We start from the raw sequence: 27,438 nt of genomic DNA, 5'->3' as shown, positions 1-27,438 counted from the left end.
GTGCCTGAGGCCAGTAAAGTTTGTGCCAGGCGAGAAGTTCTGAATGCTGATTTTAATATTTGTTTTCCTCCTTGCACAAGGCTAGTGAGGTAAAAATGGAGGGAGAAAACATTCTGGTAAATGCCTCACTTATTAGCAAGGTTAATATGGCTTTAAAGTCTTTTTAGTTGACAGGAGGAATGGGGAGAAAGGGGATGAGGAGGCTCAGATTTAAATTGAAATGGTTTTTATAAAGTCCCAAAGTCACATTCCCCAGGCTGCTGCCTCAACATACAGGCTATAGATGACTCTCTGTCGAGTCCATTTTATTTTCATCAAGATCAACTCACCATCCTATGTATCAAATTACTGTACTTATGATAAGTGTTGAACAATTTCTCAATACATTTTACATAACATTTGGTCTAGAATGTAAATCCTAAACAACAGCTAAATATAGTCATGAATCCACAGACTGGTAGAAAAATCTGATTGTGACTATATTCATTGGAATTATGTTCCATTGGAGAAAAAAATGCCTCTACTCAGAAAAGGGGTGGGGAGACAATGGCTTAAATGAGATAGAAATGTATGTCTTTCTTTCATAAAAGTCCATAGCTTGGCAGTCTAGAACTAGTATGATGCCTCTATTCTAACAAGTTCTCAGAAACTTAGGATTCCTTGCAACTCATGCCTTCATCAACTGCAGGGTGTGTCCTTCCTCCCCAGCCCAAGCTGGTATCCATACAGGCCACACATGGAAAGAGGGCTAATGAGAAAAAGAGGACACAGTGCATGGGCCAGCTGACTCTTAAGGAAGCTTTCCGGAAGCTGCCCTGGACGCTCACTTAAAACACTCCCACTTAAGAAACTATCTAACATAATATGTTACTTGAACATATCTATCTGCAAACTGCCAAAGATTAAAAAAAAAAAAAAAAACTGTTATGACGGAAGACGGAGGGAACAGGTACTGAAAGACAGGAGGTACTGGAGGATCACCAAAGTGATTCTATAACTTGATGACGTAAAATGCATTCTTCCGCTTGAAATGATCCCTTCCACTACAAAGTACTCTTCATTTCTTTTCTCAGCTCTGAGAACACACTGTAAGAAAGCAATACAGTGGGGGTGCTAGCAGAGCTCAAAAGTAGGAATTTAAAATGGGAGGAGCTATTTCTAAGACCTGAAATCCTCTGGAGCTGGGAAAGTGGAGAAAAAATGATAGAGGGCAGTAAACGGGCATTCCAGTCAATCACATGTCTCATGTGACAGTGTCCACTACATGTCCACTGTGCACTGTGGTACATGTGAAAAGTTCCTGTATAGAAAATCTTTTATTTTTTTTTTATTTTTATTTTTTGTGAGGAGATCAGCCCTGTGTTAACATCTGCCAATCCTCCTCTTTTTTTGCTGAGGAAGACTGGCCCTGGGCTAACATCCATGCCCATCTTCGTCTATTTTATATGAGACGCCGCCACAGCATGGCTTGCCAAGCAGTGCGTCAGTGCGCGCCCAGGATCCGAACCGGCGATCCCCGGGCCGCCGCAGCGGAGTGCAGGCACTTAACCACCTGTGCCGCCGGGCCAGTCCCATCTTTTAATTTTTTTTTAAAGCAACATCTTGACTTCGGAAGTGTTTGGATTTCTTTAAAAAATATTTCTAATTCTCACAAGAAATTTATAACCATTTAAATATTCTGTCCACTTACAGTTCCATAATTCACAATGATTTAATAATTACAATCTATTACTTTTGTGGAAAAATATATCTGTGCCCAATTGTGAAGGAGATAGTGAAAGGATCTACCCTGTTATTTCTCAGCACCCTTCCTCCCAAAGACTTTTGGACTCCATTTGAAGTTTCCAGTTTATTCCAATATTCCTAATTTTCTCCAGTTTTAAATCATATTTTTTCATTTCAGTTTAGGAAAGATGGAGTAGGCTTATTCTTCAGTAATTTAAATGGCATTTTCAGCAATGTCCCACCACACATGCATTGATCTACAAAGTCTGTGGTTAATATCATCAGGGAAAGAATTCAAAATCTCGCCTCACATTCCATGAAAGCTGTAAACTAGATCACTTTGATCTTCTTCATTTTCTTCACTTTGATTCTCACAGAGTATTTACATCCTCTTATGTTTATATGACCTCATGAACTCATGAGAGTTTCAATAGACAGCCAGTTAAAACACGCAGTACGTTTTTAAAAACCAAGCATACTTTAATAAGTCTGCTAAAAGCTGATAGCATTTCCCAGACTATACCAAGCATTAATTATCCTTCCTCTTTCTTGAGTCAAAGATTATAAGAAAAGGAAACGACATAACCTTAGTCCATCTCTACAGCAAAGATTGCAACAACAATAAAAAATATCAAAATGTGTTTTGTTAAAATATCAAGGTTAACATTTGAAGACTTCCCCAGATGCCTCGCTTGGCTACACATTTGTTTATACTGATCATAAACAAATTCAATTTAGATACTGGTATTTGACTGGCATGGTATATATTTGAAAGAAGAAAGTTTGAGATAGAAGTAGACACAAAGTAAACACAGAAAAGTTCTTTTATGTGAACTTTTAGTGCAAATTCATCAATTCTTTAAATTTTGTGGTGTTTGAAAGTGTTTCGGTGCATTGACTAGCTATTGTCTTGGCAGCTACTAATCAAAACAAAGAAAAATCTTAAGTATATTTTGAATTGATAACTAGTTAAATTTTGGTACAAATTCCATACTTCGTTGGAGGCGAAAGAGAGTTTAAGAGTAATGCAAGCATTAAGTAGCCATATGCAGGCAGTATTGGTGAAGTACAGAAACTAAAAAGACAGATGTTTCCGGGAAAATGATGCAATGAAAATGCTATTTGTCTGTCTCTGTCTGTCTCTCTCTCTTTCTCTCTGTCTATCTATTCAGCGCTACCCCACATCAGAAAAAAATTCAAAAGGTTACAAATGTTTAGGCAGTGGTTGAAGAGTCTCTTCAAAAACGTGAGAAATAAAGAAGAAAAGAAGAGTGATCTCTCTCTGTATCATGAATTGGACCATCTACAGAACAGAGTATATAGATTTATCATTACATCAAAACAAGATTATAAGTTTGCTTTCAAGAAAGGTGTAATGCAATTATCATAGATTACATTTTTAAAAATGATAATAATAAAGACTGTCTCCCCACGAAAAAGTCAAGGCAATATCAGATACATTTGACTTGAACTCTGCCATGTGGTACAAGGAGGATCTTGAATAGTAATTTACCCCTAAAGATTCCTTGCTTGGTATCTATTACTGCATAACAAGCCATCCAAACACTTAATGGTTTATTACAACTATTTATTATCTCTTACTGCTCTTACCTTGACTGGGCTTAAGTTGGTGATTCTTCTTTTTCATGTCATGTTGCATGAGGCTGCGGTCATATGGGGGTTCAATTGTTCTGGAATGTCAAGTTGGCTCACTTACATGACTGGCAGTTGATGCTGGCTGTTGGCTGAGAATTCAGCTGGGCCTTTACCAAGTGCCTACATATAGCCTCTCAGTGTGGCTTGGGCCTCATACACCATGATTGTTGGATTCTAAGACGTGTCCTAACAGTGAGTATTCCAAGAGACCTAGTCAGAAGCTGCCATTCTCTTAAGGAATTGAGGTTTGGAATTCGCAGAATGTCACTTGTGCCAGATTCTATTGGTCAAGCAAGTCACTAAGTCACCTGGATTCAGGCAAAGGGGATTAGACCCCATCTCTTGACGAGGGGACAAGATCTCATCACAGAAGTACATGTGGCATAAAAGTTATCACTGAGGACATTTTTGGACAATATAACCTGCCATAATTCTCAAAGAATGATCCAGAAAATTTAAGATATTGCATGTAGCGTGTATGCCAGGAAACAAAAGGAAACACCCACTGAGGGTACTGGCAGGGTAGCAATATTGCAAAGTTGCCAACTACTCTTTCTTGAGAGATTGGCTTTTTATTCTGAGATTATATCTTCCTAATTTTGTGAGGAGTGTTAATATGCCCTTCCCTGTATAAAATATTGAAGATCTTAGGAGGTGTTATTTAACATTTTTTTAAAATTGTATAATACAGATACAGAAACATGCTCAAATGAATATCTTAATGACTTATAAGGTGAACAATCTTGAAAACACCTCCCCAGAAGCCTCTTCATGCACCCCACCCTATCATAGCCCCTTCCGTCCTGCAAATTGTCTACTTCCCTGGCTTCATGGTAATAATGTTATCATTTCCTTATGCTTTTACCTCCAGTATACATCTCTAGACACTATGATTTAATATCGTCTGTTTACTTTTAGCTTGATTAATTGGTTAAGTCTTTTTAATCTGCAGGCTCCTCTTCCATCTTTTTCTTTTTCTTTTTATCTGTTGAAGAAACTGCGTTCTTTGCTGATTACCTAATCATTCTTTTTTAAAAATTAAGATAAATTGATATTCAATACCTACATCCGTTAATTCAATATGGGTTGGAAAATATTTATATTTGAATTCTACAATTTCATTTCTCATTAGCTGGAATGATTTTATAAGAAAATACTTTGTCTCATGTACTAGTTACTTGGTAATATAAGAAAGGCTTGACCCTTTCCCGAAAGACTTGATTTCTTGGCCCAGTTTTAAGACGATGAGTTGATTCTGTTCAAGAAAGGCAGCTTGCAGGATGGCTCCCAAAGATTTCTCCCTTATTTAGTCCTCTCCTGTTGAGTGTGGGCTGGACTTAGTGACTCACTTATAATGAACAGAATATGGTCAGATATAGATGCCATATCTGAGATTAGGTTTCAAAAAGACTGTGTCTTCTGTCTTGCTCACATTGTCTCGCTCTCTCCCTCACTAGCTGTGACAGAAGCCAGCTGCCATGTGGTGAACTGCCCTAGGGAAAGACAATGTGGCAAAGAACTGATGCCTTCAGCTAACAGCCAGTAAGAACACAAGGCCTGTCAATAGCCACGTGAGTGAATTTGAGAACAGGTCCTGTCCTACGAGAGCCTTGAAACTGTGAGATAAAAAGTGTTGTTGGTTTAAGTTGTTAAATTTTGGGGTAATTTGCTACATAGTAATAAATAGCAAACATAATAACCAAATCTGAACTCACAGATTTAAACTGGTTGTTTCAATCTATTAAAATGCTTCATTTTATTGAAGCTCAGATTGACCCATTTGGGAACAATAGGAAGCTTTGTACAAGATTCTACTAGTCTTTGGTAGTCTTACTACTCATAATGACAAGATTGGTTCCAGGCTAATCTTGTACATTTCTTCTCCCAGACTTGGACTCAACTATTCTCTAAGAAATCCTGATTTCCTTCTTTTAATAGAAAAATGGTATTTCAAAACCACAATCAGGGTGCAATATATAGTTATTGTTACTAGGTTAGTCATTGTTTCCAGGCTTTTTCAGTGGATAGGAGATAGATATGAAGAGAAAATACCTCATAAATTCATATTGATATCCAACTATAATTCTGGATTATGTAATGTCACTTAATCTGTTTCATATTACATGTGTTTCCTTCCACATTGAAAATCTGGTTCTCAAATGTACAGGGAATGATATAATTTGGCTATCTCATAATTACTTAGTTGCTTCATCCTTCATTTAATGTCCATGTATAACAAATATACAATACATAAATACAAACTTCAGAGTCTCTAAAGTCAAATGCTTGAGTGGGAACCTCTGGACCTATTCCATTGTCCTATCCTTAAGTAGCATACTTATTCAAAACATTCTCAACCAAGAGTAATCAACTACTTTTAAAACGCATCCTAAGGTGAATGCTTAAGTCTCAATTATAATTTGTTCAAGATTTAACATTTTTGTCTTTTCCCTAGAGGGAACTACAAATGTTCTTGTTTAAACCTTTTTGTCCGTATTATTTATAAACTCGGTGAAAATAGAAACTACTAACCTCTACATAATCACTATCCTCTGTATAATAATTAGAAAATATTTTTAATAAATTAGCCCACATCCTTTTCTTTTCTATGAAGTGATTCTAAATTCATTTTATTATTACTCTTATAGATATCTTTCCTGTCTGAATCTCAGCTTTGCATTACAAAGCAAACTATCTTAGCTGCTTCTTGGCCAATCCATCTGTTGATCAATCAAACAACATACCCAGTAAATTTTAGTAATGATAATAATGATAACAATAGTAACGAATACCATCCATCTATTGAGCACATAACACCACTGTGCCAAGCATTGTACATGCATTATCTCATTTAATCCTCACCACAATACTAAGAGACTGGTTCTGTTAACTTATTTAAAGTGTGAAGAAACAGAGCCACAGGAAACAACTCCTGAAAGCATAATGAAGTTTGTTTTTCCTCTTGTATTATTCCAAGTATTTCCTATAAATATTTAGTAAGTGGAAGGAAGAAAGAAATTTAGTACATAAAGGAGCAATGAATCTATTATACATGGGGTGAACTGATCAAGTTGTAATTTGAAATAACTGGGTCTTGGTCTAGGTTCTCCAGAAAACAGAGCCTAAGAGAAAGCTTCCATACTATGGTGTTATTAGGAGGGGATTCCCAGTAACGTGCAAGAGTGATGGAAAAGGAAACGAGCAGAGAAGGAAAGAAAATAAATACAAAATCGTAATTACTGAGCTGGCTACAACTTGACAAGACAATATAACCAACCTTCAGTCCTGCAGAGGATTTCCCGAAAAGGACTTTCATAAGTCTGGCACCTGGGATCTATTCTTTTGGAGAGTCAGGGAGGAAGGGGAGGAGTCTTTTCATCCTCCTCTTCCGCCCCCTAGATCTCATTGGTCAGAATTGACTTTGACTCCCTCAAACTTGCCAGTCGTTCCCTCTAGGTAGCAGCAGCGGAAACTTCTCCCACTGGCACATTCCAAGTCTAAAATTGGTGCTGGCGGTGGTGGGGGCAGAGCTTCTGAGGGTCAGGTCAGATTTGCACATCAATGTAGCTACACAGGAAGCCAGCTCTCCCCCTTGGGGGAGGCTGAGTTAGGTGAATTGAGAGCAGCATGGCCTGGGGTTCTACTCTTAGCAAGAGGCTGGTCAGAGAGGCAGATTTCTAGGGAGGTGCATAAACTGAGTAAGTATGACCCTAAGTAGGCAGAATTTTTTCCTTACTGCCTATTGGATCCCATGGATAGCCAGTTGAGTTGTTTGTGGTAGCTGCTCATAAGAGTTGAATGAATCAATAAACTGTGAGTACAGAAACTGATTCTCTCTCACTTAGCGCTGAATCCCTGGCCAAGTGCAGTGCCAGTACGTAGTAGATATTCAACAAATATTCACTGAACAAAGAAATACATAAATATAGTTACAATTATCAATTTCAAGTCCCTCTTGAGAAATTTGTGTCATTTATGATTGTATATACGGTTGGTTTTTGTTATTCTTCTACACTGGGAACACTGAATTAGCAAATACTGAATCATTGCCCCTAGGGGAAATGCAGGGTTAGGTTCCTGTGAGCCTCTGTTCACAACATTTTTGTCAACCTATCAATCAGTACCCTTGTTTTATGTGTTTCTGTTTAAAGACATCTTATTTAATATATATTGTTGATTCATTAACATTGAACTCAAGGGCAATAGCACTATAAGTCATGCCTGAATGATGCTTAGCTGACACACACATTTTCTCTGTAATGCACATCACTGCCTTCTTGTGCTTGGAAACAATAGATAACAATCCAGCATTACACTTGGGGGCCTTTAAAAAAAAACAGTGAAATCAACAAAAAATATAAAAATGTGAAAAACATGGAATGAAATAGATGTCAAGAGGGACATTTGTTTATAGTATGAGAGCTGAAACAAAAAGGCAGAATGTCACCTTGTTTGATCTAAGGTGGGATTGGATCTAATCTGGGAATGTGCACCTTAGACAATTTAAAATTTTGCCCCCACCCTGCACATGCCTGCAAATGCTTGCAAAAGTATCATGAGCACTGATTTTGTGATTGCAAATAAATTTTATCAAGTAGGAAAATTTGCAAATATAGGATCCAGGAATAATGAAGATCAACGGTGTGTGTGTGTGTGTGTGTGTGTGCACGTGCATGCACACATATATTCCAATACAAATATTTTCAATTAGAAATTTGTTTTATTTTTATGCATAATCTACATTTGGGGGACCTTGGGAAACAATCATCTACTTATTTTGTCACAGTTTTACTTTTTCTTTTTAATTCCCAGCTCTATTACTCTTAACTCAACTTTATTGAATAAGTCTATTTTTATTCATAACAACTCCTTCAATTAAGAAAATCAATGAGTTTTAATCTTATCTTTGTGAAGAACTATGGTCTAGACTACTGGTCAATTAAATTACAATCTCTTAGAACGGGTCTAGGCATCACTATTTTTAAACACTGATAAGAAGCTCTCTAGGTGATTCTAATGAACAGCCAGGGTTAGAAGCTAGGTTTAAATACCAGCACAGATATTGTGTTACATAACGCATGTTCCATAACATCATTTGAAATCAGTATTTTCATGTATAAAATGGACATTATATCCCCTGCCTCATAAAATTTGAGGATTAAATGAGATAAAATGTTAAATTCTGGGTCCAGAGAAAAGCGTTCAATAAATAAATACATTTTTTTTCTTTCCACATAGAAAGCCTCACATATCTTCTTTCTTCCTCTGAAGATACATTTAATTTCAGTAATTCTTATTAATGTGAAAAAATACCAAGCTTACCCCCCATCTTTACAAAACAACATGCATTTTACCTTAGAGTGATATTCAAGATTCACAGATGATTTTTGTAAGCCTTACCTCCCACTATACTCCTTCATGTACCCTACCCACAACTTAGATTGAATTTACTGTAGTTCTCCATAGATGCCCCACATACTCCCATCTCCAAGTATTTGGTCAAGATATTTCCTCTGCCTGGAATGGCTACCATCTTATAGCTGTCCCTATAAAACACCAGCCATATTTTAGGCACAATTCAAAACCATCTTATCCCAAACCATATTTCCTTCATCCATCTCTTCACCATTCTACAGCCCCCAAACAGAACTAACTTGGTCTCTTCTGTACTTCTGTAGTGTTCTGTATTATGGTACTATTATGGCACTACCAATTATTCTCATATATTAATTGCTTATGTGTATGTAATGCTTTTAGGACTAGAATATACACTCAGTTGAGGGCAGAAACTTTTTTATGTTTAACTTTTGCTTTCATCTTGTGTCTATGAATGTGTTGAAAGGGAAAAAAAGATTTATTTTGTTTATTCTGTTTTTGGCTAGATGTTAAGGGGAATAGTTTGCCCTCTGCTACAGTGGAAATCAATATGAGAGAACACCCAGGCTAAGGAATGGTTCAGGGTTAAATTAATCTCCATCTCCTTCCAAGCTGGATGTTGTCTTTCTGAAACAATTCTCCGCTCTAATCTTGGAGGACTCTCTTTTTAATAAGAAAGGCTGTTCCCTTACTTAGGTATTCAATAAATATTTGTAAAAATAATCAATGTATTAATTATGCCCCTTTAGGTTAATTGTAATATGTTAATAACCATAAAGGACATGGAAAACCACTTAAGGTGATCACTCTTTAAAATTTACATTATCAAAACCTGTATTTCTCTGTTTAGAGTGTCAACCCACAAAAACAGAAACCAGTGTAAGAGGCAAAGCATTTATTTGGGATCAAAGAATTGCAATTTGGGGAGCATAGATTCAAGTAGAAACCCAAATAGAGTCCCACTAGGGAGTAAAAGTCAGGGGCTTTTAAACACAAAGAAGGGAGATTGTATTACAAAGAATTTTAGTTGGAGTGGGAGGCAGAAAGCCAGTCTCGGCTAAACATTGATTGACTATTGATTCTATCTTCAGAAAGTCCACAATCGTCAATCTTCGTTATCAGGATGTCCATTCTCTTGCTGACTTCTCAAATAATTGCTTGTAAAACAATTGCCTTTTTAGTCTAGTCCAAAGGTTTGGCCCAGGCCAAGGTTCAAGACAGCAAAACAGTTTCTCTGAAAAGGCAGCTCTGACTCCATTTTAAAATGGCTCCACCGTAGTCAATTTTGACAAGTGTTAAGGAAATTGAGTTATGCAGAACAAAAATCAAAGTCGAGATGGCTTATGTCTATTATTTCTCTTCAATTTACTCAATCTGATGGGTCTTTTACCCTGGAAAAGATTAATTTAGTTAGACAGGGCTTGATCTTCATGAAGTCAAGTAATTTTTTTAAGCTTCTGTTATTTTTCAAGGTCATTACATATTTAAAATAACTTGCATATCACGTTATAATTTCTGAAATATTATGTATATAAAAATATGTGTTGAATAGCATTATTATGTACACATATGTTTTCCTAGATATACTGACATAAGTTTTTTAGGGTTTCTTCATTTAGCCCTGAGTACAAAGGATATACTTTTTATGTCAATACTTGAAAACCTGAAAAAATCAATATACTATAAGGGAAATTTGGAAACATTTGAAGGTAGACCCTGTCTTAGTCTGCTTGGGCTGCTATAACAAAATACCACAGACTGTAACTTATAAATAACAGAAATTTATTTCCCACAGTTCTGGAGGCTGGGAAGTCCAAGATCAAGGTGCTGGCAGATTCAGTGTCTGGTGAGAAACTGCTTCCTAGACAGCTATCTTTTTGTTGTAACCTGACATGGTGGAAAGGGGTGAGGGAGCTCTCTGGAGTCTCTTAGAAGGACACTAATTGTATTCATGAGGGCTCTGCCCTCATGACCTAATCACCTCCCAAAGGCCCCACATCCTAAAACCAACCCCTTGGGGTTTAGGATTTCACAAATGAATTTTGGAGGGGACATACACATTCAGTTTATAGCAGACTCCGAAAATAATATTCTAGGCAATAAATCAAAAAGAATAAAACATGAGAAAAGTAGTTTCGATAACATATTAATAAAATACATATGTAAAATTATTTTACGTATTGAGTATACACGCAAAATTTTTGTAAAATGTCTGTGCAATTTTTAAATTTTTATAATTTAGACCATGTGCTGACATAATTAATCTGTGAGTTATATTTCAAGGCAAAAATTATTTTTTTCTCATAGCAGAAAAGAACGTTAGTCCTGCTTGCCATTTAACAGTTATCTTTCTACCAAAAGCAAACATTTTTAATGTATTTTAGTGAATTGTTTATAACTGCCTGAATTTAACAAATTTGCTTATAATGTAATTTACTGAATATTTTCATCACATCTAAATCTAAATTATTAAAGTTTAGAAGAATGTAAGGTGTATAATCTGTTTATCTTACTACTCTTTTATCCCTTAGCTATTGGACCTCTTCCCTTCAACCTGTCAATACCTCCCAACCCTTAAAGTGGAGCCAATTCTGAACAAAACTTGAGGAAATTTCTAGAATCTTAAGTAGTTTTTAACTTGACCATCATCAAAATGGATGTTCTGCAAATCCTGCCCAGTAAGTAAACACTTCTTTTGTCCCAAGGCCTATTGATAATATTAACAGATCTGAACACCTTGTGACCTACTTTAGTAAATGACTTATTGTCTTTCCCTCCAATTCATTCATTTCATTGTTCAACTACTAGTCATTATGTATCTATTAGGTCAAACCATATGAAATTGCTGTTTTATAGGTTAAAAGACAATTGCATATTTGCCCTATTAAATAGGCATGACTATATGGCAGTCATGGGTCTACAAAGAAGAATAAATCACAATTCTTGACTCAAAGGAGTTCAAATTCTGGTAAGGGAGACAAATAATTATGTGAAAACTTAGGGATGGAAATAGGCAGTTTGAGAAAACCAGGTATCATTTAATACAATCTGTGAGCATCTGCAAAGGTTTTCTGTAGCTCTCGACAAGTTGATCTGATGGTACATTCCTGCCTCGCTATAACAAAACATTCTCCATTCCCCATCACGCTCAGGCCTTCTCTAATCTCTTAGACCCCAATATATATTTTTCATTTTTTTGAGGAAGACTGGCCCTGGGCTAACATCTGTGCCCATCTTCCTCTACTTTATATGGGACACTGCCACAGCATGGTTTGACAAGCGATGCATCTGTGCGCACCTGGGATCCGAACCTGTGAACCCTGGGACCCTGAAGCGGAACCGGCACACTTAACCACTATGCCACCGGGCCGGTCCCTAGAACCCCAATATTAATGGGTTTATCTAAACTATCTGTCTAGATATCTCTGACATGAAGTACCCACTTGCTTAGAAAATATAACAGAAACTTGGAGTTAATTCGCACAACATTCTCTAGATAAAGTCATCCCACCTTGTGACTTTAAACTTCATCTATAACCTGCTAACTTTCAAATATAAACCCTAACCTATACCTCTCTCATGAACTCTGGAGCCCTGTGTCTATCTCACATCAACACTTGGATATTTATTAAATATCTCAAATTTTACACATCCAAAACTGAATTTATAAACCTCCCCTTGATCCAGCCCCTCCCTCAGTCATTCTTCTTTCTTTAAATAGCAGCTTCAAATTTTCAGTTGCTCAAGCCTAAATATTACAATCATTTTTGATTTCTCTTTCTCTTACACCTAGCATCCAACTCATCAGCAAATGTACTGCCTTAACCTTCAAATTACATACAGAATCTCGCCACTGCTTGACACATTCACCACAACTACCCTGGTCTAAACTACCATCGGTTCTCTCACCTGAAATATTGCCTTTTAATTGGTATCCATGTTTTGCCCTGACCCCCATATATTTTATTATCAATTGAACAACTGGAGTGAATTTCCATCTCATTAGATTAAAAAAAAAAAGTCATTTTAATGGCCTATAAGAAAGGTGACCCTATGATTTATAATCCAAACGTGGACAATTTTTTCAGTGAAGGGAGAACTATTAATAATTATGTCAGGGCAACAGGTATAAAAATGGGCTGTCCTGGGCAGACAAGGATACATATCACCCTAGCTATAAGGGTTTATATGATCTGGTCCCCTTCTATGTCTTGGAACTTATCTTCTACCATTCCTACCTCCCTCATTCTGATACAAACTGTTTTCCTTGATCTCCCTCAAACTTCCCAAGCATGTCAAACAAAGCTCCCTATTCAAACATTTGCATTTACTTTTCTTTGTCTAGAATACTCTTCTCCCATGTATCTCATGTAGGTATTTACTAGAAGATTTAATAAAGATAGTTAACAGGAATTGTTGAGAACTGTTAAGTCATTTTTCACAAAATATCTATCAAATAAATGCTGATTGTCCCCCCTTCCATTTCTATCATAGGGCAAAATAGATAAAAAACAACTGCAGATAACCTTATTACTAAAACCTTTTGAGGTATCTGTAACTTATTACTTAACTACCAGTCCTTCTTGGGTTACCATATGCCATTGAAACATCTTCACTAACTATGTGACCTTGTGTCACAGTTTTCTTATCTGTTAAAGGATGATTGCATTAGTCTGTGTTCAATCAGAGAAGCAGAACAACTAGGAGGTATATGATATAGACAGATGATAGATAAGTAGGTCGATAGATAGGTGGATAGTTAGATGATAGATAATAAGTAGATTGAAAAATAGAAGGTAGATAGATCAATCAATCGATAGATGGTGGATAAACAGATTTGTTACAGGGATTTGGCCTTACTTAATTGTGAGAACTGGTTAAAAAGTCTCTGTAAGGTTGTTGTTTGCACATCTGATGCTGTAGCTTCCAATCTGCAGAGACGGGCAGTTAGGAAGGGATGATGGACGTAAAATAGGGGAGTGAGGACAATCTTGAATCTACAAGCGTGAGCTGGCGGTTCTTTCTACCTCTTATCTTGATGGTATTCATGCTCACAGAAGAATCTGCCCCCTTCCTTGTGGAGCTAAATACATATCTGATCCAGTAGCAGAGAAATTACAGGAGGATCTAGGGGAGGTGGAACAGTTGCCAACCCTCTACTGCCCCATACTACAGAGATAAGTCATCAGATAAGCAATGTGTGTGAGTTACTGAACGACTGCTATTTTATTTCTGTTCTCCAAATCTTGCACAAGAATCTCTCGTGTCTCACTGACAAGAAACATACCTGGAAATAAATTTGGGGATTTAGCCTAGTCAAGTCAACACATTACAAAGGATACATTATTGTTTCCTTCATAGGATGGCTTGAGGATTAAATGAGAAAAAGCCATGTAAACTATTAAGGCTAGTACCCAATTGTTATATATTATTATTAAATATTATTAGATAATGTGTGTGTGTGTGTGTATATATATATTTAACCATAATAAACAATATTGTTCCTCTTAAAAACATTTAATGGCCTAAGAATCAAACACAGCATCTCCTATTTTGTTTCACTGCTAGTTAATTTTCTCTGCGTGTATATTTTCAGTTTACTATGTTCCTGTAAACAGCAGTTCTCTTAATAGAGAAGGTGTTTCAGAGAATGAATCAAGTGAAACTGTTCCATCATTATATTGTGTCCATATATGGTATGTTTATTTGATGTTTTATATTTCTGCTCAGTATCCTAAATTGCAATGATCAAGCAGTAAATGTGTGTGTATGTTTGTGTGTGTGTGTGTGTGTGTGTGTGTGTGTGTCTGAGCTCTCCCATGTTGACTAGTGGAAACTAATCATCCTCATGTTACATTTAATGAGGAAGATATTTGCAGAATTAAGAGAAAAATAATGAGAGAGATAGCAATTGGGAATTTATGTTGCTACTAGTGGCGTGGTCTAGGAAAGTCTCTTTTAATAGGCAATATCTGAGCTGAGATATGTAATTAAAAAGAAGCAAATCATGAATTTATCTAGACGAAAACTTAAGTAGATGGAATGGCAAGTGCAAATAGCCTGAGGATGAAATAAGTTGATTTCTCTAACCCAATATACTTATTTCTCTTTTATTTTTCTTATGGCATTTCATTTATAATGTTTTTTTTTTCTTTTTTCAATGTTTCCTGTCTTCTTTCATTTAATTCCTTTTCTAATGCTTCGTTTGTACTTCCTTTAAGGGTTCTCATAGTATTTACACTCAATTCTGACAGTTTTCTACTTCTTAGAATTTTTAAATCTTTAAATAAATGAATACATGCTTAAAATGCCTAAAAAATATTGACTTAATAAATGTGCAGAGGAGGTTAAAATTCTTATTGTATACTCTCTGTTAAGGTCAAAACAGATAGCACAAGTTTAATATTATATATAATAATTTAATTTCATAAAGATTAAGAAAACAAATTCTCAGAAAGACATGAAATTCTTAAAATTATTACCTCCCTGCTCATCTGACACCTATAAATGTTAATATTTTTATATTAATGGATGATATTTTTATATAACCATTGGATACTTGCAGATCAATTGACTGAGATTATCATGTGAAAGTAAAGTCTAACTGTACTTTGAGAAAATATATCTTAGAATTTCACATATAACTACATTTCGGGTAGATTTCCTTCCCTATCGTTAAGTACTAACCACGCTTAAAATGTTGAGATTATACAGGCATATGTAACACAAAGAGTTTATACAACTTGCTAAACCACAAAATTGATAACCACAAAAATAAAAAATCATCAAATAATACAAAAATATATGGGGGCCCAGGCATGGTTCAATATATGACTAATCATGGTAGCTGACTGGAAGGAATGTGTCGATAGCGACTGTATGAAGGGAGCATCTTTGCTTTTGGTCATCATTTTCCAAAGACCAATAGTCATATCAAGTAACACTATTCTGAAAATTAATTTATTTAATTATTCTTGGGAGATGTTCCAAAAATCAGAAATGGATGGTCAGTGGGAGCATCAAGATTTTTCCTCATGATAATATTGGCTAATTAATAATAATAACAACTTCAGTAATAACTATAGCAATAGCTACTTTTATTGAGCATTATCCATACTCTGGGCACAGTGCTATGTATTGGATAAAGGTTGACAATGACCTTATTTAATATTCATAAAATGTCTATGACCTAAAATGCTATTATTCCAATTTTACAGATGAGGAAATGAATAGAGAGATTAAAAATTCAGCCAGAATAAACAAATAAATAAAACCAAAAACAACCTCCCCCCCCCAAAAAAAAAAAAAAATTCAGCCAGGTAGCAATAACAGAGAATACTTAAACCCAGGTAACCTGACTCTAGCCCCTTGCCACCTGCTCACCTTGTTCCAAGAAAAATGTATCCATTTTCAATCAGGACATAACTAACTTATTCATGAAATAACTAACTTCTACAAGAATCTTGGCGATATTATACATTTGTAAATTTTTAAAATCATTGGCTTAGCAGGTAAAAGAGGTAATATAATTGGAGAACATCAGTCTGATGAATAACAAACAAACAGAGAGGAAAAGAAAAGAGAAAAATATAAAGAAGAAAGGAAAAGGAAGAAAATGTGTTGCTTGTAGATTCAAAAGACTAGAGTATGGATCTGTGACATTGAGTTATCAAACAGTGTGCTATAATAGAGTTTTTCCAAATGTAGTTCTTCATTTAAAACTCAGATTAGAGAGTTTCACTTAGCTGTACTGAATCAGAATCTTTGGGGGTTAGGACCAGGATTATACATTCTTAATAAGCACTCCAGCTAATTTTTTACATATTGAATTTGGGTTCCCCTCAATTTTTCAAAAAATATATTAATTATGAAAACAATACTCATATTTTTAGGTAATTACTAGGCCTTAGAAAAATATTGGCAATCACCAAAATTTTAATTCTTGTTTAATTTGGTAATTCAAAAAAATCTACTATGATATAAAAACATCAGTTGAGGTTATGTGATATAGTAGAAAGCACCCAGGATTTAAATCAGAAATCTTGTGTTTAAGACACTCAGCTCTGCTTCTTACTAGGTGCATGACACTAAGCAAGTTAATGTATGTCTCTGAAATTCAATTTTCTTATATTCAAAGTGACAATAACATATCATCCTTAACATATTGTTATTATGATGACCATAGGAAGCAATGTATGTTAATATGTTTTGATAACCTTGAAGTGCTGTTTTAACATTAGTTACCATTAAATGGGTTGGCTTTGGAAGATAATTTTGCCTTGACTCTCACATGATTTTATTATTATAGCAATGATACTACGGCAACATAGGAAAGTTTAAGTCCTATAGTCAATTGGCTAACAAGACTAAGGTTTTATTTTCCTTTGCACCCAAATGATTTCTTTCCAAAATAAAACTTTTCTTACTTCAAATGAACAGAATATATCAACAGGGACAAAGAGAAGAAAAAATCTGGCACGTTAAAAAAAAAATCACTATACCAATATTTAACTACAAAGGAATATCTTTGAGTTGAGGTATAGAGAGAAAAAAAATTGCCTCCAGTTTTTATGCCACATGAAAAAAAGAGGCCAAAAGGGGAATGCTATTTCTCTTAAGCTGCCAAGAACAGATCTTACACTGTCCACAATTTTTAGGGTCCTCCGAAATCACTAGGAGTTCTGCATAAGGAGTGCTGAGAGGGAAAGGCAGACACAAGTATCTGACTTTCTGTCTCTTCCCATGCTTGAATGTTGTGTAAAGTATAATGAACGTCCATTATAAAGTGGGGGACAAGGGACATGATTTACATCTAAATTATACTTGCCTGCACTGTCATAAAAAGATGTAGCTATTCAGCTATATTCTGTTGCAATGACTGACAATATTTTTTCTTTATCACAATCCCTTGGATGCTCATTAGAAACAATAATAGATGGTCACAATAACTTTCCTTTTCACTGTTTCATCATTCTGATAAGGATGTCTGAGTCCTTGCATATTTTGTGACAACATGCTTTTCCTTCTTCTGATGCATCTTTGTCCCCTCTTTGAGAATGTATGGGTATAATTTCTTCATCATTCATTTCGCTGAATATGATTTCAATTATCATGTGAATAGTAATATATGAATTCCTTCATCCTTAAAAGAAATGCTTGTTTCAGCAACACATTTTTCCCCCAGAAGTTTAATATTAATGAGAGAACTTGAGATTTTTTTTCCACACCAAGCTGACAGTTTGTGTCACAGATTTCTATGTCAAATTTTCAAGAAATATAGCACTAGAAGACAGCAGTACATACCTCAGGGCAATAACAAATCATAAATGGGCAACTACAATGTTGGTCTAAAGAGTAGATCAGTGTTATGCTTTGGAAAAACATGACCTTCAATTTTTATGTATCTTGATATGAGTCTCTGAAATGAAGAAAACAAATGTTGACTAGTGATCAAGCAAGAATAGATAATTCCTGCTCTTTTCACACATGCTGGAAGCAAATCTATGCAATAATGATAAAAAATTATCCACAATTCCAATTACCTCTGTAGTTGCCATTGTCTTATTTATTTTACGTCCAGTTGGTTTGTGCATATATACATATATATTCAGCAACAAACTGATGGTCTTATCCACTGAAGGAAAAAAAAAATCAAGTAATTTTTTTGTCAATTTTCAAACAATTTGTTTTTCTCAAGTTCAACACATTATCATATTTTAAAACATTCAATTAATGAAAACTATCTCATTGTCACTTCTTGGCACATTTCTGAATATTTAACCAATAGTATGGAAATTTTTAAAATCTTGCAGCTTCTTAAATCCAGAGTTTTAATTTCATTATCAAAGTTGAGTTTGTCGTGAAATCTCTGCGTTTTTACTAAATTCTGTGAATCACACATTCATTGTGCTGCTAAAAGATTATGTAAAAATATTTTGGACAAGGCTACTCTATTTCCTTTTCTTGATTCCTCTTTTATCATCTACCTGAATCAACAATGATCTAACTTCCATAATCAACTCCAAATATCACATACTCTGATGTTGATTCATTACCATCTCTCTGTGAAAATGATTTTCTTTTCCTACTTATTCCACTAAACATTTTAATCCTTGAAAAGACTACTTGTTTGAGAGGAATGTGAAGTTTCATTTGTCAAAATCATACCACACAGAAGCAAGACTGCTCCCAGGGGTATGATCTGGTGTCCAGAGACATCATAAGACCCATAGGATTCCCAGGCCTCAGGGTTGTATATTTACTACTCTAAGGGCCATACTCATGCTTTGTTCTAATAGCGCTTTGGTTTTTCCATTACCTCTTGGAAGATGTTACAATGGCCTTTCATAACTTAATAGATTTCTTCTCTGTGAACTTTGATGTATTTATAACACCTGAGAAGTTGTCACCAGGATAGTAGAACTACAAGAGGCTTGGGTCATGGAAACCCTGCACCAAAATAAAACTGGACTGTATTTAATACTAATTGTTACTCATGAGTCGGTCTTGTGTTGAAATGAATGCAAGTCTTTAGTAGAGGAGATGGAATTATCCTTAAAATTGGACAGATTTTTTGCCACTTCTTTTTTTTCAATTTCCCATCCTGTAAAATGCAGGATATTCTGACCTACGTAAAAAAAACTGAGTTTCATATTAAATAGAAGTGGGAAAGAGATATTGATTGATGTATCTAATCAATAAATCTATCTACTTATCTATCTTCATTCTTAGTGCCCTTACTCAAAAAGAGTATTCACATTAATTCATGAAACTAAGGCCAGTTATGTTAAGGCTTAGTTTTAGTTGCTCATATAAATAACCTTTTTAGGAAAGTATAAAATATATCAAAATTGGGTTTATTACATCTGTTATAACATGCAAATGATTATTAATGACTAATGGACTTATCAAAAAAATTCAATTCTATATTCAAAATCTATCCTTATGTTACTGAATTCCTTGTACAGGAGGGAAAGGAGATAAAAGTTATTTACTAAATGGGTTACACATTCATATTTTTGTTTTCACAGACATTTTTACTAGAGCTACAAACAGTGATTTTCCAACTCTATGCATATTTTTTTCATTATTTTGCTTCTGGTTGCCATAAGATAAATGTATTTCAGGTAATTGACATGTCCCAAAACAAAAACAGATTAGTGCCCAAAGAATCTTTGCACAACTAGGAGGTGTAAGACCTACCAGGTGATTTTTTCTATAGAAAAAAGCTACCAAAATAAGTGAACTATCTGTGCTGTTAGTATCCTCACCACCAAACAGTAAACTCGTCGTACTTGCCCACGAGCTAAAAACTAACTATGAAAACTGTTCATTATCTGTACCTAAGATCAAAATCCAACCTTATACAACACTTGTGCATGAAGGAGAAAGAGGGACTGGCTACAGTACCTTCTATCGCATAGCGATAGTTTGCAATAAAATCTAAAACAAATCAACATGTTTCCATCTTTATAAGATTTTTCTACTAAAGGGAATCAAATATCTTAGAGGTCTAAAATGTGGTAAAGAATAATGTAAAATACAGACTTGGGGACTAAGAAGGACAAGAAAGACATGATGATTCTTTTTTTAAGAAGGTGATTGCTCAAGTCCTCAGTGATAACCACTATACACAGATAACAGAGAAAAAAACAGTGATTTTTCTACTCTCTTTAAATACTGAAGAAGATACTTTTTTATTTATATTTATTTTGATGGTATTTTATTTTGCCTTCTGATAGGTTGTGTTCTATTTATTAACAAACATACCACTACATAAAAAGCACATTGTTTGGATTTCATAGTGAGCTCAGCACTTTCTAGATTAGATCAATGCTGAATCCAAATATAGCAAAAATCAACTCAACCTAGGCATTGATTTGACATCACCTTGGCTTTTGATATTTCTTTCTGTGATCTGTCTGCTTCTAAAAATTCTACTCTACTCACCATAAGAGAACATGGGTTGGAAAGACTCATTCAGATTTAAGGAACTTTGGCTCTTTGTCACATTAGTAAAATAAGTACCAAGGTTGCCTGCTGATGATTATCTCTATATGTTAATATTATCATCGTTTTTTCTCATTTGAGAAATAATATAATTCCAAGTGAAGAATTGAAGATTTTTAAAATTTCAAAGCTCAAATGAGACAAGGAAATATAAAAGAGACCATTATGAAAACAATACTTTGATCAAAATAATAGACAAACTTATTCTTTCATGTTGAAAAAATAGTTTAGTATTGAGTCCATTGTGACTCAACATTTATCACTTGCTTTCATTTAGTGAATGACATTTTAGCAATAAGTCCTAATACTTTAGAGGTTCATAATGATTCAAAGCTCTCTCTAAACAATAAATAATTAATTTACTTGTTGTCAATATGTGCATGGCATTTTTTTTAAATTCCACCAGATCAACAAAGAAACTAAAACATTAAGAGATTAAAAAATTAAGAGTATCAGAATGATGATTAGAATTTCAATAATTTTTTATCCCTTATACCACAAATAAAACAATAGTTACTGTACTTTAAGATATTGACTGTTCTAAAAAATCAGGCAAGAAAAATAATGTTTTCATCCTCAATTGGTGATGCCTGAATAATATTTATCTGGGACCAGTAAAAACTTGTATGATACGCTTTTGACCATGGCTTATTATCATTTCCCTTTCAATGGCAAACACGATATTAATATTACTATATCAAATAAACTCTATAATCATTAAAGAAAATGTTTATTTTACTCATGAATTTACAAAATATATTGTTTAATATATTAAAATCTGTGCACCGTTGCTCTTAACAAAGATTTCATTTATCCACTGCTTTAAAACATTTTAAAGACGGTACAAATATTTTACAGAAAACTAAATATTTTATTAACTTCTTCATTTCTGAAAATTTAAAAAAGGCTAAATTAGAAGAGCTTTTGGATGAATAGAATCTGTAACCATTTTATTATATAAATCTTGATTTTTTTTTTTTTTTTTGTAGGGAAAGATTTGCCCTGGGCTAACATCTGGTGCCAATCTTCTTTTTTCTCTCTCTCCCCAGAGCCCCAGTGCATGGTTGTATAACCTAGTTGTAACTCATTCTAGTTCTTCTATGTGAGCCACCACCACAGCATGGCAACTGAAAGATGAGTGATGTGGTTCCATGACTGGGAAACGAACCCGGGCCACTGAAGAGGTGAGAGCGCCAAACTTGAACCACTAGGCCATCAGAGCTGGCCCAGATCTTGATCTTTGATAAAGCTCATGTCAAATGTATGACTCTTCAATCTATTCAAGAAGTTTTCAGTTAATGCTTCGTCCTACTGGACTCATTTTTGGTAATAAAAAAGGTAAATTAGTGATGTGATTATGTGATGGATCTGTTAACAAGCCAGCTTCATTATCTCCAGTGCAATGATCTTGACCAACAGGAAAAATTAGAGGATGTTCTTATTTTCCATGTTCTTAGTCTTTAGGTTTCTTGTCAATTGTTCTGCATTTGAGAGAGACTGCAGATTTTGTGTGTGTGTGATACAGATTCTAATGCGTGGTAGAGTCCAGGCCTTGCTGGAGCACTAACCATCACTCTGTTTCATGTCAACTCTAGAGCTGTGCAAATTATACTTTGGGATAATTTTTAACTTTCTTTTTCTCTTTACCGCATACTCTTTAACAAGAGCAATGCTGTGGCCTCCCTGCTCTGCCTAGGAATTCTCATGGTTATATTACAAGAATGATTTTCAAAATATTTAACAATTAGTTGAGCACTGACACCAACAAATTTCAACAGACATCAGGCTTTCACCACACTGGTGCTTTTAACAGAGGAATATCATAGTTATGCAGGTTTTGAACCTTTCCTCCTTGTGCTAGAAACTGGAAATTGTAGGTGGGAAAATACATTATATAAAGGAATCATAGATCCCTTGATTGGCTATCCAATAAAAAGTCCAAGAGATACTTTCACTATAGGAAAACTGTAGAAAGCAACAACAGAGAATGATTGCTTTTCCAGAAAGAAATAACCCCAAATTATTGCCTTATCTCCTGATAGACTTTACACTCACATATACCCATAAAGGTATTCTGGTGTGTGAGTTTTCATAGGCATCACAAGTCTAAAGTGTAATACTATCTTTCTTCCCCTTGCAAAGGAACAGATTTGCCGCTTGGGCCAGATTCTGACCTGGTCCCTATAACTGTATGTGGAGTCCCTATCTCTGGGCTACGTTTTTAAAGGAGCAAGACCCTTGTTCTCCGTTTTCTCAAAGACATCATTCATTTAGAACCTAAACTAAAACTACTTAAATGAGCAGTATAGAGTTGCAGTTTGAAGTAAAAATGGCAGCATTTGGCGTGGGGGTGTCAATTTACAATTAACATTTTGTGAGCACTCTCCAAAGCACTCAGCACTACTCTGTGAATGTTGTAAATTTAAAACAAATTATTGCAAGCAACACTCAAAGTTAATAAAATCTCGGGTAAAACATCAACTAATTGTAGAACACGTGGCTTACAACACCATATCGTGTGATATGCTTTTGTAAGATTCAAATGTTTTTTACTGAAGCATTATTCAACATTCTAAGAATGACATTAAAAATAATAACAATGTCCTAAGTCTGTTTAGTTTCTAGTTAAAGAGTAATATTTCAATTGTATTATAAATGAATTTTATTAGGTGAGTCATATTCCCTGAGGCATAAGAACTTTTTTAATATTAATTCCAACATTGCTTGAAGTTTTAGAGTCACACTAGTCAAAATACGCTACCCTGAGTAGCTGAGGGGATTGGAAACTTTAAACAAATTTTGCACCTCCCCACATTGCTGGATAAATGTAATCAAGGTTCCCCTTCACCTCTATCTCTTTTCTATCTAAGAGAGACTGAAATTGGTGAGGCTTATTTTATGTTGTTCTTAAGTCTACAGTTGAAATGGCTCACATTTATGACCCTCTGGAAATGTGGACCAATTCAGAATGCAGGTATTAATGTGTTTGGACCATGCCTAGGTCTGAGTCTACACTACTTACCACATTTGTTATCAATAATTTTATGAGTATTCATATTAATATGTGACAACACTATCCCAAGATCAGCACCATTCTCATCTCTTCAGTCTTAAACGGACTGAGACTTACTGTAAAGAGAGAGGAAATTCTCCTATCTGCTATGAATATGATATCTGTTCTTTGAAAAGAATACTTCAGATGCCTGGACTGTCAATCTTGCACTTCTCACAATCATTGCATTAACTTAATAAAAAAGGATAATTTCATTACTGTTATTTTTTCATCATTTCCAGATATTATTTTGAATATTGATGCTACAGCAGTCAAAATAACTGTGAGGTATTTCCCTTGATAACTTGCATCTCGTTTGAAACTAATTTAACCCTGCCTTTTCAGACAGACCTGAGTGATAGAGCCTGCATGTCTGGTCACGCCTTAAACAGTTACAACTCCATACCTGAAAAAATAATCTTCAGAAGCAGAGAATTGTTAATATTCTATAATTGACTTGGAAAGTTAAGCGACCTCTTAGAAGAATGTGTACTTGTGAATTGGAGTGTTCTTATATCTCATGGGGCAGTTTATTTACAACAAAAAGTAACTGTTAATGAGCTCCCTAGCTAGAAACAGCTAGATATAAAGTGTGTGAAACGTAGAATGCCTAGTACTTCATATAACAACAACAGAAGTATGTGTGAGCTCATTAAGGAGACCTTAGTGGATCAAAGAAGAAAGAGGAAAGCTTGTATCAAAAGCTGAATGGGCAAGGAAATTGTTTTTGATTTTCATATTCATGGTACTTATTGTAAATAGCTCAATATTTTTTAAAGTAATAAGCCATTTAAGTTTTTACATAAAACACAGGAAATTTGAACCTAAAAGGGAATTCATCCTTTCTTTCCCACCATGTTTTCACTTGAAGTTTGGGGGTGCTCAAATCTCATGTTAAAACAGTATTAGAATACAAGTTGACTTTCAAGGAAGGAGTTTGATTTGACTAAATAAACAGATTTAGCATCTACAGTGGGCTAAATTCTGTGCACAAGGGATACAATGATAAAGAAACCATCGTTTTTTTCCATGAAAGAGCTTCCTGTCAAGTGGAGGATTCAATACATCAGTAGTATCAATGCTAAGAAGTAAATGCTATGATGTGGTTATACTAAGGAAATTACAGGAACTAGGTTTCCCTTTTTTCCCTATACAGATTGAATCAACACGGAGTGACATCACCTTTGTTTGCTTTTGTTTTAATTTGAATCTTTGGACTATAAGTTACAGTCTAGTGAAGGACTGCATTAGAATTTTCAGACCTCAAATACAAGCATATACTTGGCTATGGATTGAAATGTCATTTCTGCCTAAAGTTCCCAATAATATAATTTACAAAGGCAAAAATAAGAGAAAGCCTGGAAACTCAAAGAGGGGGTCATGGTTGGCTGAGTCAAGGGTTTAGCAAGTGCAATCACCATGAATAAGAAACTGAATAAAAAGATTAAACAGCCATTTGCTAAGATAATAAAAGCATATTCGTTTCGTGTTTAATGTGTATTAACAATACCATGAGATAGATACAATTATTCTCCCTATCTTATTATTGAGGAAAAAGAGAGATTAAGCAACTTTCCCAAGGTCAAAAAGCTAGAAAGCTAGAACAGAGCAGAGGTGGGTTTGATCCCAGGCAACCTGCTTCTCCAACCATGCTCCCAACCACGACTGTGGACCATCAACCTTAGAAGAAGGAAACCAGAGTATTGGTGTTATAGGAGAAAATCATGGTAGTATGATTGAGTCAAACTCCATGAGGGCCAATATAGATGTTCAAATCCAGAATCAGAGGAAAGAATAGGAGAGAGATGCTCTTTTTTAAAAACTGAGCTGCATTTCCCTTTGGAAGGGACATACAAGAGTATCACACTGCTTGATAGGCATCTAGCAGTAGATATTTGATCCCCTGAGGCTGAGGCACCAGGTAGCAGAGAATGAGAAGCATTTCTGTGCCTCTTCTCTTGTTATCTGATTTCAGACCTACAGTCGCTCTAATATACTCTAGTTCAGTGCTACTTAAAGTGTAGCCTTGCAACATCACCTGGGAACTTGTTAGAAATGCAAATTCTCAACTCCCATCCCAGATTGAATCAAAATCTTTGGCCTATGGGGCCCTACAATTTGTGTTTTAACAAGCTCTCCAGGTGTTTCTCATACTTAAATTTGAGAAGCATAGCTATCAAAGGGTATAAGGTCCTAAGAATTTATTCTGCCATTTGGGAAAGTCCTTGCCTTCCACAATTAATCATCTATTCCTCTATTTCCTGAATTTTCTTGGGTAAATTATTCCAATGCTATTACTCATCTGGCTATCCCATCATGTAAAAAAAAAAAATATATATATATATATTTATAGTTTTTCATATTTACAGTAGAATATCATTGCTTTCTAATAGTCTAATGACTTAATATAATAATATTCTTAGCTAAATTAGGTCAGATTGGGTAAGAGGAGCACTAAAGTGCTCCAACACCATTCCTCATAACTCCTATTTCCTTCCCAGCAAACACAGGGGCGTGTGCATGCACCAGCACAAGAGAGAGAGACTACCAAGGGGCGTAATCATTTAAAACTTCTTTTTGGAACCAATACAGGATATAAGGTTATTCACGTGTATAAACACACAAACCTAGAGGAAAATGAATGTCAGCAAGAAGATGGAGTACCTGTAATTGCTCGAACTTCTGTATGCTTCCCTTAGGAATCAGGAACTCAGAGGGCCTAAATGACACTAAGCCAGAAAACAAAAGCCACATGGCAATCTGAGTAGACAAAGCACATCTACCCAGACTCGTTCATTCATTCAAGAAAGATCTATCAATCCCTTTCTATGTACCAAGCACCATGCTAATATAGAGAGAAAAGAGTAAAACAAATAGAAACAATTCTTACCCTCATAGATCTTAGAGTCTAGTCACTGAGGTAGACGTTCCACAAAAACAAAATAAAACCAACACTCTCCTAGCGCCACCTAAAAAATTATACAAGGGAGGCAATGTAATGTCAGATATGGACTCTGAAGGCAGAGGAACTTGGGTTCAAATCCTTGCTCTATTATTTACTAGCTTTTTGACCTTGGACTAATTACCTCTCTAAGCTTTCGTGTCTTTAATAAAAAAAAATGATGATAGACCCCAGAATAAAGATTGTTGTGAAGGTTACAAGATTTAAATCACATTAAGTTTTTGACTTAAAGCCTAGCATCTAGTAAGGGATCAATGAATGTTAGTTACTTTATTATCATTATGTAAATAGGTATACTGAGTTAATAGAAAGAAAAATGCAAGGTGTTAAGAGAATATAAAATAAGGAAAATTAATTAAAATTAGATTTAAAGAAGTCTTCCCAGACAAATAGTGCAACCTGGTTTTAAACTAAAACTCTCCAGTTTTCTGTATGTTTATGCTTTCTGTAGAATAAGGAGTTTAGGCTTCGGGGGACTCTATAGACTGCCAGTATTGATTTTTCTCATCTGACACTAGTTATGCAACATTGATCAAGTCACTTTAATTTTGATGCAGAATAGTAAGGTAAGGGAACTGCCCAATTTATATTTCCAGTATATCGCCTAGTCGTGTTGGCTGGAAATGTTGTTTTCATACAAGCATTTTTATGTTTAGTT

General features: G+C 35.0%; 2 long non-coding RNA genes across 5 annotated transcripts in view; both read right to left on the bottom strand.

The window, feature by feature from the left end:
* The window catches only part of LOC147918075 (uncharacterized), a 200,088-nt gene that overhangs the window by 55,878 nt on the left and 116,772 nt on the right, over positions 1-27,438 (bottom strand). Inside the window, exon 1 of one of the 4 annotated variants that reach the window (XR_015556218.1) lies at positions 6,659-6,707. The exons of 2 other annotated variants lie outside the window; for them this stretch is intronic. This is a non-coding gene — a long non-coding RNA (uncharacterized LOC147918075). Of the gene's footprint in view, positions 1-3,336; positions 3,476-6,658; positions 6,708-27,438 lie in introns of those variants that run through there. One more of the 4 variants, XR_015556217.1, reaches the window with a different exon arrangement.
* Positions 9,638-18,388, bottom strand: LOC147918076 (uncharacterized). Its single transcript, XR_015556219.1, has 3 exons — positions 18,300-18,388; positions 18,061-18,175; positions 9,638-10,148 (listed from the first exon to the last, which is right to left on the bottom strand). It is a non-coding gene; the product is annotated as an uncharacterized LOC147918076 (long non-coding RNA).

This window comes from Ceratotherium simum, chromosome 2 (genome assembly GCF_057802395.1).
Source record: "Ceratotherium simum simum isolate JZ-2026a chromosome 2, ASM5780239v1, whole genome shotgun sequence".
Taxonomy (NCBI): Eukaryota; Metazoa; Chordata; class Mammalia; order Perissodactyla; family Rhinocerotidae; genus Ceratotherium; species Ceratotherium simum.
The sequence above is the reverse complement of the archived record's forward strand: the minus strand, read 5'-3'. Positions and strand labels throughout refer to the sequence as shown.